This window comes from Lepidochelys olivacea (genome assembly GCF_965140295.1).
Source record: "Lepidochelys olivacea isolate rLepOli2 genome assembly, chromosome: 8".
NCBI classification, from domain to species: domain Eukaryota; kingdom Metazoa; phylum Chordata; order Testudines; family Cheloniidae; genus Lepidochelys; species Lepidochelys olivacea.
In genome coordinates, this window is record NC_140418.1 from 31,153,783 (window position 1) to 31,167,492 (window position 13,710).

Sequence of the window (13,710 nt, forward strand, 5' to 3'; positions counted from 1 at the left end):
AGTTAGCAGGTCAGGATAAAGCCTGTGGGAGAGCCTAGTCTACAGCTGAGCCTGCTAACTCATGTGAAAACTACAAACTGTCTTCACTAGGATTTTAACTGGAGTAGCTAATTCAAGCCAACACACAAGATAATACCCAAAAGGGCAAGATTGGATGGGCTTGCAGAATGAGCTGCCCTTTTGCCTTTAGAATATTCCCTCAAGGTTGAAGTGCATTGACTGGACATTTTGGGGAAGCTTGCTTTGATACTGTCTGTGCTAGGACCGCTCTATGGCTCAGTAGAGGTCCTGAGTCTCCCAGACCGTCACGAATGTTTTTTCACAAACTTTAAATTCTCTATTGAATGACTGAACATTTTTTGCATGCTCTTGGAGTTCCAGGACTCAGCTATGGCTTTTAAGAGCCTGAGCAACCCTGGTGAGAGGGGGGGGAGTTACAAATTTCTAGAGAAAGTACAGTAGACCTTAGTGTTACACAGTCTCTCATGCCAGTATAGCTTTTCTGGTGGGTTGGGGGGAGAGGAGCAGAGGGAGGCCCTGGCCAAATATACCTTTTGGGCTGCTAGTGCCAGGATCGTTAGCCAGTCAACTCTTCCCAGGCCTCCCACCCCTTCTCCCCCAGTGTTAGGAACCAGGGTATGCTTGACTGTTATATAGGAGGAAGCGGGGAGAAGTGTCTGTGTCAACCCTACCCTCATTCAGGGTCAGTGCATAATTTAACCTGTATAATATGATTCAGACACATCCTGACTGCTCCTAATAGATTCTGGGTGCCATCTGTGCTTTTGTGACACAATTTGAAGAGTTTTTGCATAGATAGAGAGGGATTTGAATGACTATATGTAGATGAAGTAAAAATGATGACTATTTATATAGTGAATGCAATATAGGTTATCTCTTATACATCCTACAGTAAATACAGTTGCTATTTTTGTATGAACAGAAAGTAATGTACAGGCATAAAAGGAAATCAGTTACACACCATTCAAGTTCTGCTGTTTATAAGAAAACAATATTCTATGATGACATAAGTGAGCAAGTAGAAAATTACAAAATAATTTCATTTAGATAGATCAGCATTATAAACAACTTAAGGAACATATTTAATTCTTTCTTGCATAAATGGTTTTCTTGGTAACTCACAAGCAGCTACCCTAATATTCCTTACAGAATACTATTGGCAGATACTTTCTTGTAATGGAGGGCAGTGTTTCTGTACATCAGTAAATGAACCATAGCCTCTATGTGTGGATCTGAATGTTTTCTGCAGCTATGAATTGGAAGTTATTGAAGAGTTCTTTATGGCTCTGTGCATTACAGCAGTATCAAACATCATAGAATACTAAACCTGAGTCCTACAGGACATGTACACTGCATTCCAAGGGGATTTTTTTTCACTTCAGGAGTAAGCCCTGGTCTACACTAGGACTTTAGGTTGAATTTAGCAGTGTTAAATCGATTTAAACCTGCACCCGTCCACACAATGAAGCCCTTTATTTCGACTTAAAGGGCTCTTAAAATCGATTTCCTTACTCCACCCCTGACAAGTGGATTAGCGCTTAAATCGACGTTGCCGGCTCAAATTTGGGGTACTGTGGACACAATTCGATGGTATTGGCCTCCGGGAGCTATCCCAGAGTGCTCCATTCTGACCGCTCTGGACAGCACTCTCAACTCAGATGCACTGGCCAGGTAGACAGGAAAAGAACCGCGAACTTTTGAATCTCATTTCCTGTTTGGCCAGCGTGGCAAGCTGCAGGTGACCATGCAGAGCTCATCAGCACAGGTGACCATGATGGAGTCCCAGAATCGCAAAAGAGCTCCAGCATGGACCGAACGGGAGGTACGGGATCTGATCGCTGTATGGGGAGAGGAATCCGTGCTATCAGAACTCCGTTCCAGTTTTTGAAATGCCAAAACCTTTGTGAAAATCTCCCAGGGCATGAAGGACAGAGGCTATAACAGGGACCCGAAGCAGTGCCGCGTGAAACTGAAGGAGCTGAGGCAAGCCTACCAGAAAACCAGAGAGGCGAACAGCCGCTCTGGGTCAGAGTCCCAAACATGCCGCTTCTATGAGCTGCATGCCATTTTAGGGGGTTCAGCCACCACTACCCCAGCTGTGTTGTTTGACTCCTTCAATGGAGATGGAGGCAATACGGAAGTAGGTTTTGGGGACGAAGAAGATGATGATGAGGAGGAGGTTGTAGATAGCTCACAGCAAGCAAGCGGAGAAACCGGTTTTCCCGACAGCCAGGAACTGTTTCTCACCCTGGACCTGGAGCCAGTACCCCCCGAACCCACCCAAGGCTGCCTCCTGGACCCAGCAGGCGGAGAAGGGACCTCTGGTGAGTGTACCTTTTAAAATGCTATACATGGTTTAAAAGCAAGCATGTGAAAGGATTACTTTGCCCTGGCATTTGCGGTTCTCCTAGATGTAGTCCTAAAGCCTTTGCAAAAGGTTTCTGGGGAGGGCAGCCTTATTTCGTCCTTCATGGTAGGACACTTTACCACTCCAGGCCAGTAACACATACTCGGGAATCACTGTAGAACAAAGCATTGCAGTGTATGTTTGCTGGCATTCAACCAAAATCCGTTCTTTATCTCTCTGTGTTATCCTCAGGAGAGTGAGATATAATTCATGGTCACCTGGTTGAAATAGAGTGCTTTTCTTCAGGGGACACTCAGAGGAGCCCATTCCTGCTGGGCTGTTTGCCCGTGGCTAAACAGAAATGTTCCCCGCTGTTAGCCACAGGGAGGGGGGAAGGTTGAGGGGGTAGTCATGCGGTGGGAGGAGGCAAAATGCGACCTTGTAACGAAAGCACATGTGCTATGTATGTAATGTTAACAGCAAGGTTTACCCTGAAAGAGTGTAGCCACTGTTTTATAAAATGTGTCTTTTTAAATACCGCTGTCCCTTTTTTTCTCCACCAGCTGCATGTGTTTCAATGATCACAGGATCTTCTCCTTCCCAGAGGCTAGTGAAGCTTAGAAAGAAAAAAAAACGCACTCGCGATGAAATGTTCTCCGAGCTCATGCTGTCCTCCCACACTGACAGAGCACAGACGAATGCGTGGAGGCAAATAATGTCAGAGTGCAGGAAAGCACAAAATGACCGGGAGGAGAGGTGGCGGGCTGAAGAGAGTAAGTGGCGGGCTGAAGAGAGGGCTGAAGCTCAAATGTGGCGGCAGCGTGATGAGAGGAGGCAGGATTCAATGCTGAGGCTGCTGCAGGACCAAACCAGTATGCTCCAGTGTATGGTTGAGCTGCAGCAAAGGCAGCTGGAGCACAGACTGCCACTGCTGCCCCTCTGTAACCAACCGCCCTCCTCCCCAAGTTCCATAGCCTCCACACCCAGACGCCCAAGAACGCGGTGGGGGGGCCTCCGGCCAATCAGCCACTCCACCACAGAGGATTGCCCCAAAAAAAGAAGGCTGTCATTCAATAAATTTTAAAGTTGTAAACTTTTAAAGTGCTGTGTGGCATTTTCCTTCCCTCCTCCACCACCCCTCCTGGGCTACCTTGGTAGTCATCTCCCTGTTTGTGTGATGAATGAATAACAAATGCATGACTGTGAAGCAGCAATGACTTTATTGCCTCTGCAAGCAATGATTAAAGGGAGGAGGGGAGGGTGGTTAGCTTACAGGGAAGTAGAGTGAACCAAGGGGCGGGGGGTTTCATTAAGGAGAAACAAACAGAACTTTCACACCGTAGCCTGGCCAGTCATGAAACTGGTTTTCAAAGCTTCTCTGATGCGTACCGCGCCCTCCTGTGCTCTTCTAACCGCCCTGGTGTCTGGCTGCGCATAACCAGCAGCTAGGCGATTTGCCTCAACCTCCCACCCCGCCATAAACGTCTCCCCCTTACTCTCACAGATATTGTGGAGCACACAGCAAGCAGTAATAACAGTGGGAATATTGGTTTCGCTGAGGTCTAAGCGAGTCAGTAAACTGCGCCAGCGCGCCTTTAAACGTCCAAATGCACATTCTACCACCATTCTGCACTTGCTCAGCCTGTAGTTGAACAGCTCCTGACTACTGTCCAGGCTGCCTGTGTACGGCTTCATGAGCCATGGCATTAAGGGGTAGGCTGGGTCCCCAAGGATACATATAGGCATTTCAACATCCCCAACAGTTATTTTCTGGTCTGGGAATAAAGTCCCTTCCTGCAGCTTTTGAAACAGACCAGAGTTCCTGAAGATGCGAGCATCATGCACCTTTCCCGGCCATCCCACGTTGATGTTGGTGAAACGTCCCTTGTGATCCACCAGAGTTTGCAGCACTATCAAAAAGTACCCCTTGCGGTTTATGTACTCGGCGGCTTGGTGCTCTGGTGCCAAGATAGGGATATGGGTTCCGTCTATAGCCCCACCACAGTTAGGGAATCCCATTGCAGCAAAGCCATCCACTATGACCTGCACATTTCCCAAGGTCACTACCCTTGATATCAGCAGATCTTTGATTGAGTGAGCTACTTGCATCACAGCAGCCCCCACAGTAGATTTGCCCACTCCAAATTGCTTCCCAACTGACCGGTAGCTGTCTGGCGTTGCAAGCTTCCACAGGGCTATCACCACTCGCTTCTCAACTGTGAGGGCTGCTCTCATCTTGGTATTCATGAGCTTCAGGGCAGGGGAAGGCAAGTCACAAAGTTCCATGAAAGTGCCCCTACGCATGCGAAAGTTTCGCAGCCACTGGGAATCGTCCCAGACCTGCAACACTATGCGGTCCCACCAGTCTGTGCTTGTTTCCCGAGCCCAGAATCGGCGTTCCACAGCATGAACCTGCCCCATTAGCACCATGATGCATGCATTGTCATGCTTTCAGAGAAATCTGTGTCCATGTCCTGATCACTCACGTGACCGCGCTGACGTCGCCTCCTCGCCCGGTATCGCTTTGCCATGTTCTGGTGCTGCATATACTGCTGGATAATGCGTGTGGTGGTTAATGTGCTCCTAATTGCCAAAGTGAGCTGAGCGGCCTCCATGCTTGCCTTGGTATGGCGTCCGCACAGAAAAAAGGTGCGGAACGATTGTCTGCCGTTGCTCTGACGGAGGGAGGGGCGACTGACGACACGGCTTACAGGGTTGGCTTCAGGGAGCTAAAATCAACAAAGGGTGTGCCTGTACATCAAGGAGTATTTCAGGCAGGACTGCACGGAGGGTTCCAATAAGAAATGGTGCACCTAAGTTATCGTTGTTATTGGAACAAGGAGGTTAGCCTGGCCTCTGATTCATACATGGCTAGATTTACCTCGCTGCACCTTCTCTGTGAGTGAGTGCAGTGTGACCTAGACAGGGGAGGAGGCAAATGAGTACAAAACAAATCTGGTCTATTTCTTGTTCTGACCCACTCCATCTATCTTTTACATCTTTGGCTGGCAGCAGACGGTGCAGAAGGACTGCATGCCATCCACATCTCATGGCTGCTCGGCAGAAGATGGTACAGTACGACTGCTAGCCATCTTCATCTCTTGCCTGCCTGGCATAAGATGGTACAATACGACTGCTAGCAATCCTCATCTCTTGCCTGCCTGGCAGAAGATGATACAGTACGACTGCTAGCAATCCTCATCTCTTGCCTGCCTGGCAGAAGATGATACAGTACGACTGCTAGCAATCCTCATCTCTTGCCTGCCTGGCAGAAGATGGTACAGTACGACTGCTAGCAGTCCATATCGCCTGCCCGCTCACCATAAGACGGTTCAATAGGACTGCAGGACTAAAGAGAATTACCTGGTCAAGTCACTCCAAATTTAGTCCCTGCGCCCACGTCTGCCTAGGCGCTCCCAGCCGACGTGGCCAGGAGCACCTCGGAGACGACGAGGACGACTACCAGTCGTATTGCACCGTCTGCTGCCAGAAGGCAATGGGTTGCTGCTACTGTGCAGCAAAGCCGTACCGCGTCTGCCAGCACCCAGGAGACATAGGGTGACGGTTACCTGAGCTGGCTCCATGCTTGCCATGGTATGGCGTCTGCACAGGTAACTCATGAAAAAAGGCGCGAAATGATTGTCTGCCCTTGCTTTCACGGAGGGAGGGAGGGAACGGGGGCCTGACGACACGTACCCAGAACCACCCGCGACAATGTTTTAGCCCCATCAGAGTGCTCCATTGTGACTGCTCTGGACAGCACTCTCAGATGCCCGATTGTTTGCCATTGCTCTGACGCTGGGAGGGGCGCTTACAGGGTTGGCTTCAGGGAGCTAAAATCAACAAAGGGGGTGGCTTTACATCAAGGAGTATTTCAGGCAGGACTTCACGGAGGGTTCCAATAAGAAATGGTGCACCTAAGTTATTGCCTTATTGGAACAAGAAGGTTAGCCTGGCCTCTGATTGATACATGGCTAGATTTACCTCGCTGCACCTTCTCTGTAAGTGACTGCAGTGTGATCTAGAAGAATGAGTCCCCTAGACAGGGGAGGGGGGGAAACAAATGAGTACAAAACAAATCTGGTCTATTTCTTGTTTTGATCCACTCCATCTGTCTTTTACATCTTTGGCTGGCAGCAGATGGTGCAGAAGGACTGCATGCCATCCACATCTCATGGCTGCTCAGCAGAAGATGGTACAGTACGACTGCTAGCAGTCCTTATCGCCTGCCTGCTCACCATAAGACGGTTCAATAGGACTGACTGCAGGACTAAAGAGAATGACCTGCTCAAGTCATTCCAAATTTAGTCCCTGTGCCCATGTCTGCCCAGGCGCTCCTGATCGACCTCACAGAGGCGACCAGGAGCACCTCAGACATGACGATGACGGCTACCAGTCGTACTGTACCGTCTGCTGCCACAAGGCAAGGGGTTGCTGCTACTGTGTAGCAATGCCGTACCGCGTCTGCCAGCACCCAGGAGACATAGGGTGACGGTTACCTGAGCGGGCTCCATGCTTGCCGTGGTATGGCGTCTGCACAGGTAACTCAGGAAAAAAGGCGCGAAATGATTGTCTGCCCTTGCTTTCATGGGGGGAGGGAGGGAACGGGGGCCTGACGATATGTACCCAGAACCACCCGCGACAATGTTTTAGCCCCATCAGGCATTGGGATCTCAACCCAGAATTCCAATGGGCAGCGGAGACTGCGGGAACTGTGGGATAGCTACCCACAGTGCAACGCTCCGGAAGTGGACGCTTGCCTCGGTACTGTGGAAGCGCTCCGCTGAGTTAATGCACTTAATGCACTTAGAGAATTTTCTGTGGGGACACACACACTCGAATATATAAAACCGATTTCTAAAAAACCGACTTCTATAAATTCGACCTAATTTCGTAGTGTAGACATACCCTAAGTCTGCATTCTACCTAGACCCAAAGCTCCAACTGGAGGCAAGTTAGGAATGCAATCAGGCTCTCTGTCTTTTCCAAACATAATCTCATTTTATATCCTTTTTTGCCTATGACTGCAGGGGTGTTAATGGGCCACTTTACCCTGAATGGTCTCTTAGAATATGTGTTAACTACTTATGTTAAACTATCTGTTTCACCTTGTATTTAGTTGTGACACTAAGTACCTTTCTCAGACCTTAAGAAGTGCTCTGTGTAGCTTGTCTGTTTTGCCAACAGAAGTTGGTCCAATAAAAGATATTGCCTCACCCACTTTGTCTCTCTAATATCCTGGGACCAACATGACTACAACAACATGGCAAATAATCTTATATCCAAATTATATCCAAACCACTGTTAAGATTGCCAAGTCAAGCACTCAGTTAGGAAGTGCAAGAATTAAAGGTCCCTTGTGCAACCTTAATTCAACCCACTTGTGTATAAATTATGATACAGTCTTTAATTAAATGATCCCATACTTCTTTCCACAGGACCCCGACCTCATTCAGTGCACAGAATGGATAGCACTCACTCAACTGACAACTATTCAATCTTTCTCTAACTCCACTGTTCAAAGTGTGGCCCCATATCTTATTCACTGCACACTATTCAAGTCATGTTCTGAATACAGAATTATTAATTTCCTTATGTGCATTTCTGTGGTGCTTCTCATACAGAGTCTGAGTGCTTCACAAGCATTATTGAATTGATTTTCACAACCTCTAGGTGAAGTGAGGTGACATTATTATCCCCATTTTACATTTTCCACTTACGGAAAAAGTTTTAGTTTATTAATAGTCTTCTTTCTTGCAGATGCAAGTTTCATTTCTTTGTCAGTGCCCCAGTCATATGACCATTCTAAAACTCAGTTAAAAACAACACTCATTATATCCAGTATCCCAGATTTTTATACTCCGCCGAGCAGCAGAAGATTTTTAGGGCCTCATAGGTCAGTTTCCCTTTTGGAGTAGAAATTGGTGACTCGGTCAGTGCATTTTTTCTGTGTAATTAGTTTATTTACAAAATGTACAGGAGCCCTGTTCCATGAAGCCAGAATGGTCACAGATGGCGTTCAGGCTATGCCTGTGACTTCTGGCCCTACTTCTCTGCCTTGTCAGGAAATAGCTCTGTTCCTGTGTCTCTCCAAAGGGACCCGCAAGCCCAAACTGACTGCTTCGACTTCTCTCAAGCTTCTGTTGACTCATTTCCACTGTTTAAACACACACAGAAATAGCCCAGGCTCTCTTGAACAATCCTTGTGGCCAAAGCAGTGAATGAGGCTATTAGCTTCACAAATCCCCTTACAAACCCTTTGATCAGTTACCTGTTGTTTCTCCCCTTTCTACAGCCTTTCTCCTATCTCCATAGCAGATTGTTAAAGTACAGTTACTTTATATAGCGTGTGTTGAAGTCAGCATATTGCTTATTTGAGCAGCACGTGTTTTTCCCCTCTAGTAGGCTCCATCTGTACAACTTAAGGCAAATTGAAAAATATGCTACTTCGCCATGAGTAATCAAGATAATTTTTTATGAAAATGCACTATTTTATTATTTCTGATGCATTACCACTATTCCCCCAAGTTCATTGGAAAAACTGTTACAAATTATCATGTTTCATTATTGACTGGTGCCTTAAGATTGCTTAGTTTGCTTTCTTCTAAAATGATGTTGGATGTATTTAAAGATTTGATTTCTCCATCATGCACAAAACCTTGACTAGGGCTTTCCACTTTGACAGTGTGGTGGATATTGCAATCATATGCAATTTCTTTGGGGGAACACACTGTATAACATTTGTGTCTCATCATGGGCCCGGGATTGTATGTATGATTGTTTTCTATTTCATGGGGGACGGTTATCACAGCTACTCCAGGAACCAAAAACAGTGTGCGGGGGGTAGGGTGGGGTGGGGTGGAAGTGGTGATTAAAGTGAATCAGTTAAAGTTTTAAACACCTCCAGAGAGGTATGTCCTTCTGGGGAGGTTTGCGTATATTGATTCAAACTGTTTTTTTCCAGAAACCAATAGACAAAGAAAGAGCTTTTGATATTAAAAGGTGAGGTTTAAACTCACTCAGGACCTTCTTTCTGATCTATGACATGAACTTTTGTCCAAGGGGGCCGCAATCTTGCTGACATGTTGGAAACACTTGGCCTAGTAGGGCCCCATAAGACTGATGGGTAACCATGCATGCATATAGGAACTTCTGTTGTGTTTGTTAATGTTTTCTCTGTAACGTCTTTACCCTAAGAATAAATGTATTTGGCTTTTTGAAGTGCAGTTGGTAACTGGTATATGCTGTTGTAGCCCCTGGAGAAAGGTTAACCACAGGTGCTGGATCCCGGTCAGACTGGCTGGAGAAATCACAGTGAAGTACAGAGGAACTGCAAGCCCAAAACCCTGGTAGGGAGGAGGCCTCCACCTGAGAGAGGTGACAGCTAAGAACCTAAAATCTTAAGTGGAGTGCCCTTGAAGAAGACCAGGAGAGCAGTGTTAGAGGTGCAGTTAACCCTGAAACTGTGGCAAGCAGATCACATGCACATTGGAAAGTATATTTTAAGGATTGAGTCGGAAAAGATGATTCTCTGAAGTATAGTCTCCAACACTTGATTTGTTTTAAAATATTTGCTTTGTTGCATACTTTCATTCAATTTTTCTGTAATTTCTCTGTCTGAACTTAAGGAACATAGTTTAAAAAAATCTTTTGTAGCCTTTCAGTAAAATAGGTGTAACGTAGTGGATGAATAAGTGGAAACAAACCAGAGATACAATCTGAAATTTTTTTTAAAATATAATTGTGGACAGAAGTCCAAAACATCTAACATTAGCAAATAAGTAAATAAAATCATCCTAGCCTGGAGTTAAACACTGTGTTTGAAGCCCTGTCTTCTTCTTGATAGTCTTTTTGTCCTTTGTCTCCTAAGTAGCAAAATCAAAGAGAGGGAAAAGCTGAGTTACATTAATCATTAGTGACATGATAGTACCCTTGCACCCCATCAGATGATTACATCACAATTAATTCTTTCTACTGATGGGTGGCCAAATGTTGAAAAATTTGGGTCCTTCTATTGAATATAAAAGTCAGCAGACCGGAATATGAACTAGGATAAATTCCTGATATTCTGTGTTTACGTCCAGATACTTCCCCATATGGCTTCTCTTCCTGATACTGTTGAGATTGTTTCCTGGAGCACAGGCCTTTTCTGGGCTTTTATGATGGATAGCATCATGACAAAAAGATCTAAAATAGGTAATCTGAACTCAAACTTGAAATGCTGAGATTAGGTTCAGCACATGTAAATGCTGCTGAGTTGGATGGACCGGGATTTCTGATTAAAGCTTTTGCTAGGCCTATTTATTTTACTTTGTGCTTTCATAATATATGTATTACTTTTTGTTGATGCATCTTTACATTTTAGAAGTACTATTCAGTAATATAGTCACCTGACTTCATTAGATTCCCCGCAATAGTTGTTAGGTTGCTTATTCATCTGATGTATTTACAGAGAGCAGTCATATCTTTTCTCATTAGAATGGCCATAATAGGTCACACTTAACCAGTATCCTTTATCCTTCTGAATAAAACAGGGCAATTTGTCAAGTAACCCATCCCCTGTCGTCCAGTCCCAGCTACGGGTAGTCAGAGGTTTAGGGACATCCAGAGCATTGGGTTGCATCCCTGACCATCTTGGCTAATAGTAATCGATGGACCTACCCTTCATGAATCTATCCAATTATTTTTTTAATCTAGTTATACTTTTGGCCTTAACAACATCCATGAGTTCCACAGGTTGACTGTGCACTGTGTGAAGAAGTACTACTTTTTGTTTGTGTTAAACCTGCTACCTATTAATTTCATTGGGTGACCCCTGGTTCTTGTGTTACGTGAAGGAGTAAATAACACTTCTTTCTCCACACCATTCATGATTGTATAGACTGCTATCATATCCCCCATTAACTGACTCTTTTCTAAATTGAACAGTCCCTGTCTTTTTAATCTGTCCTCCTATGGAAGCTCTTCCATACACCTAATCATTTTTGATACCCTTCTATGCACCTTTTCCAATCCTAATATATCTTTTTGAGATGGTTGACGAGAACTGCACAAACTATTCCAGGTATGGGCATCCCGTGGATTTATATAGAGGTATCATCATATTTATTTTATTATCTATTCCTACAATTCTGTTAGCTTGTTTAGACTGCTGCTACGCATGGAGTGGATGGTTTCAGAGAACTATCGACATTGACTCCAAGATCTATCTTGAGTAGTAACAGCTAATTTAGACCCTATCATCTTGTATGTATAGTTGGGATTATGATTTCCAATATGCACTACTTTGAATTTCATCTGCCATGTTGTTGCCCAGTCAACCAGTTTTGTGACTTCTTTGTAACCCTTAACTGTCAGCTTTGGACTTAATTTAGTAATTACTAATTTAGTATCATTTGCAAACTTTGCCGCCTCACTGTTTACTGCCTTTTCCAGATCATTTATGAATATTTTGAATAGCAGAAGTCTCAGTACAGATCCTTGGGGGACCCCGCTATTTACCTCTCTCCACGGTGAAAACTGATCATGTATTCCTATCCTTTGTTTCCTATCTTTTAACTAGTTACTGATCCACGAGAGGACCTTCCCTCTTATCCCATGACTGCTTACTTTGCTTAAGAGGGACCTTGTCGAAGGCTTTCTGAAAATCCAAGTACACTACATCCTGTGTGTCCCCCTTGTCCACAGGTTTGTTGACAGCCTCAGAGAATTCTTCTAAATTGGCGAGGCATGATTTCCCTTTAAAAAAGCCACGTTGACTCTTCCCCAACATACTGTGTTTATCTTATCTATTGTGTCTGATAATTCTGTTCTTTACTATAGTTTCCATCAATTTGCTTGGTAATGAATTTAGGCTTACTGGCCTGTAATTGTGAGGATTGCCTCTGGAGTCTTTCTAAAAAAATTGGAAGATAACTAATGTGACACCAATACTCTAGTACAGAGGCTGATTTAAGCAATAGGTTATATACCAGAGTTGTTAGTTCTGCAATTTCATATCTAAGTTCCTTCAGAACTCTTGGGTGAATACCATCTGGTCCTGGTGATATTACTCTTTAACTTATCCTATTGACACCTCAATCTTGGACAGTTCCTCATATTTGTCACTGAAAAAGAATGGCTCAGGCAATATGTCTCATATCCTTTGCAGTGAAGACCAATGCAAAAAATTCATTCAGGTTCCCCACAACGGCCTTTCCTTCCTCCAGTGCTCCTTCAGAACCTTGATCATTCAGGAGCCCCTCTGTGTTTGCCAGACTTCCTGCTTCTGAGATAATTAATTTTTATTGTTAAAAATTGTCTTTTGAAAGTATTTTTTTTTGAAAGGCTTGTCTTTTGAAAGTATTGTGCAGATTTCCTTTGAGGATGAGGATTGATAGGTCATGTATGGAGTGATCACTTTGTGCATACAATTATACTTCTACATTTGACTGCCAGAGTGTGTATGCGCTTCTGTTTTCCTCAGTCGGATTTTACTTCCAATTTTTAAAGGATGTGTTTTTGTCTCTAAATGCCTCTTTTGTGGACCATAGTCCTCATTCCGGAGCTTTAGGCAATCTTTAGATAGTCTGGACCCGGATCACTAAGTGCCTGAAGTCTCCACATCTGCAAATTTAGTATTGTCCACTGCTAATGACAGGTTACTGGAATAAACACACCATTGATCTGATCCACTACAGCAATTCCTATGTGGATCTCCACTCATAAATCTGCTGGTAGCAGAGGGGATATATATTATTGTCCGGTAGAATTAAGTTTGCACTCGTCCTGCAGGAGGGAATGGTCTTTTTTACAGAAACACTGCTAGTTACTAGAATTTACCCTGTATAGTGGTGGTTTCCCTTAAATTCCCTTAAAATCCATAGTAAGGAGGCATCTGTTGGTGCACTGAGGAAGGAAAATATCCTGAAGCCACTGCTTCCAGTCTCCATACTTCCTGACTCAAAGATTCATAGATATCAAGGTCAGAAGGGACCATCATGATCATCTAGTCCGACCTCCTGCGCAACACAGGCCACAGAATCTCACCCATCCACTCCTACGATAAACCTCTCTCATATGTCTGAGCTATTGAAGTCCTCAAATCATGGTTTAAAGACTTCAAGGTGCAGAGAATCCTCCAGCAAGTGACCCATGCCCCATGCTACAGAGGAAGGCAAAAAACCCGCAGGGCCTCTTTCAATCTGCCTTGGAGGAAAATTCCTTCCCGACCCCAAATATGGCGATCAGCTGAACCTTGAGCATGTGGGCAAGACTCACCAGCCAGATACCCAGGAAAGAATTCTCTGTAGTAACTCAGATCCCACCCCATCTAACATCCTATCACGGGCCATTGGGCCTAT

At 44.8% G+C, this 13,710-nt stretch overlaps 1 protein-coding gene across 1 annotated transcript in view; it reads left to right on the top strand.

The window, feature by feature from the left end:
• DOCK2 (dedicator of cytokinesis 2) overlaps positions 1–13,710 on the top strand; it is a 502,335-nt gene that overhangs the window by 291,162 nt on the left and 197,463 nt on the right. The gene's annotated exons all lie outside the window — the stretch shown is intronic.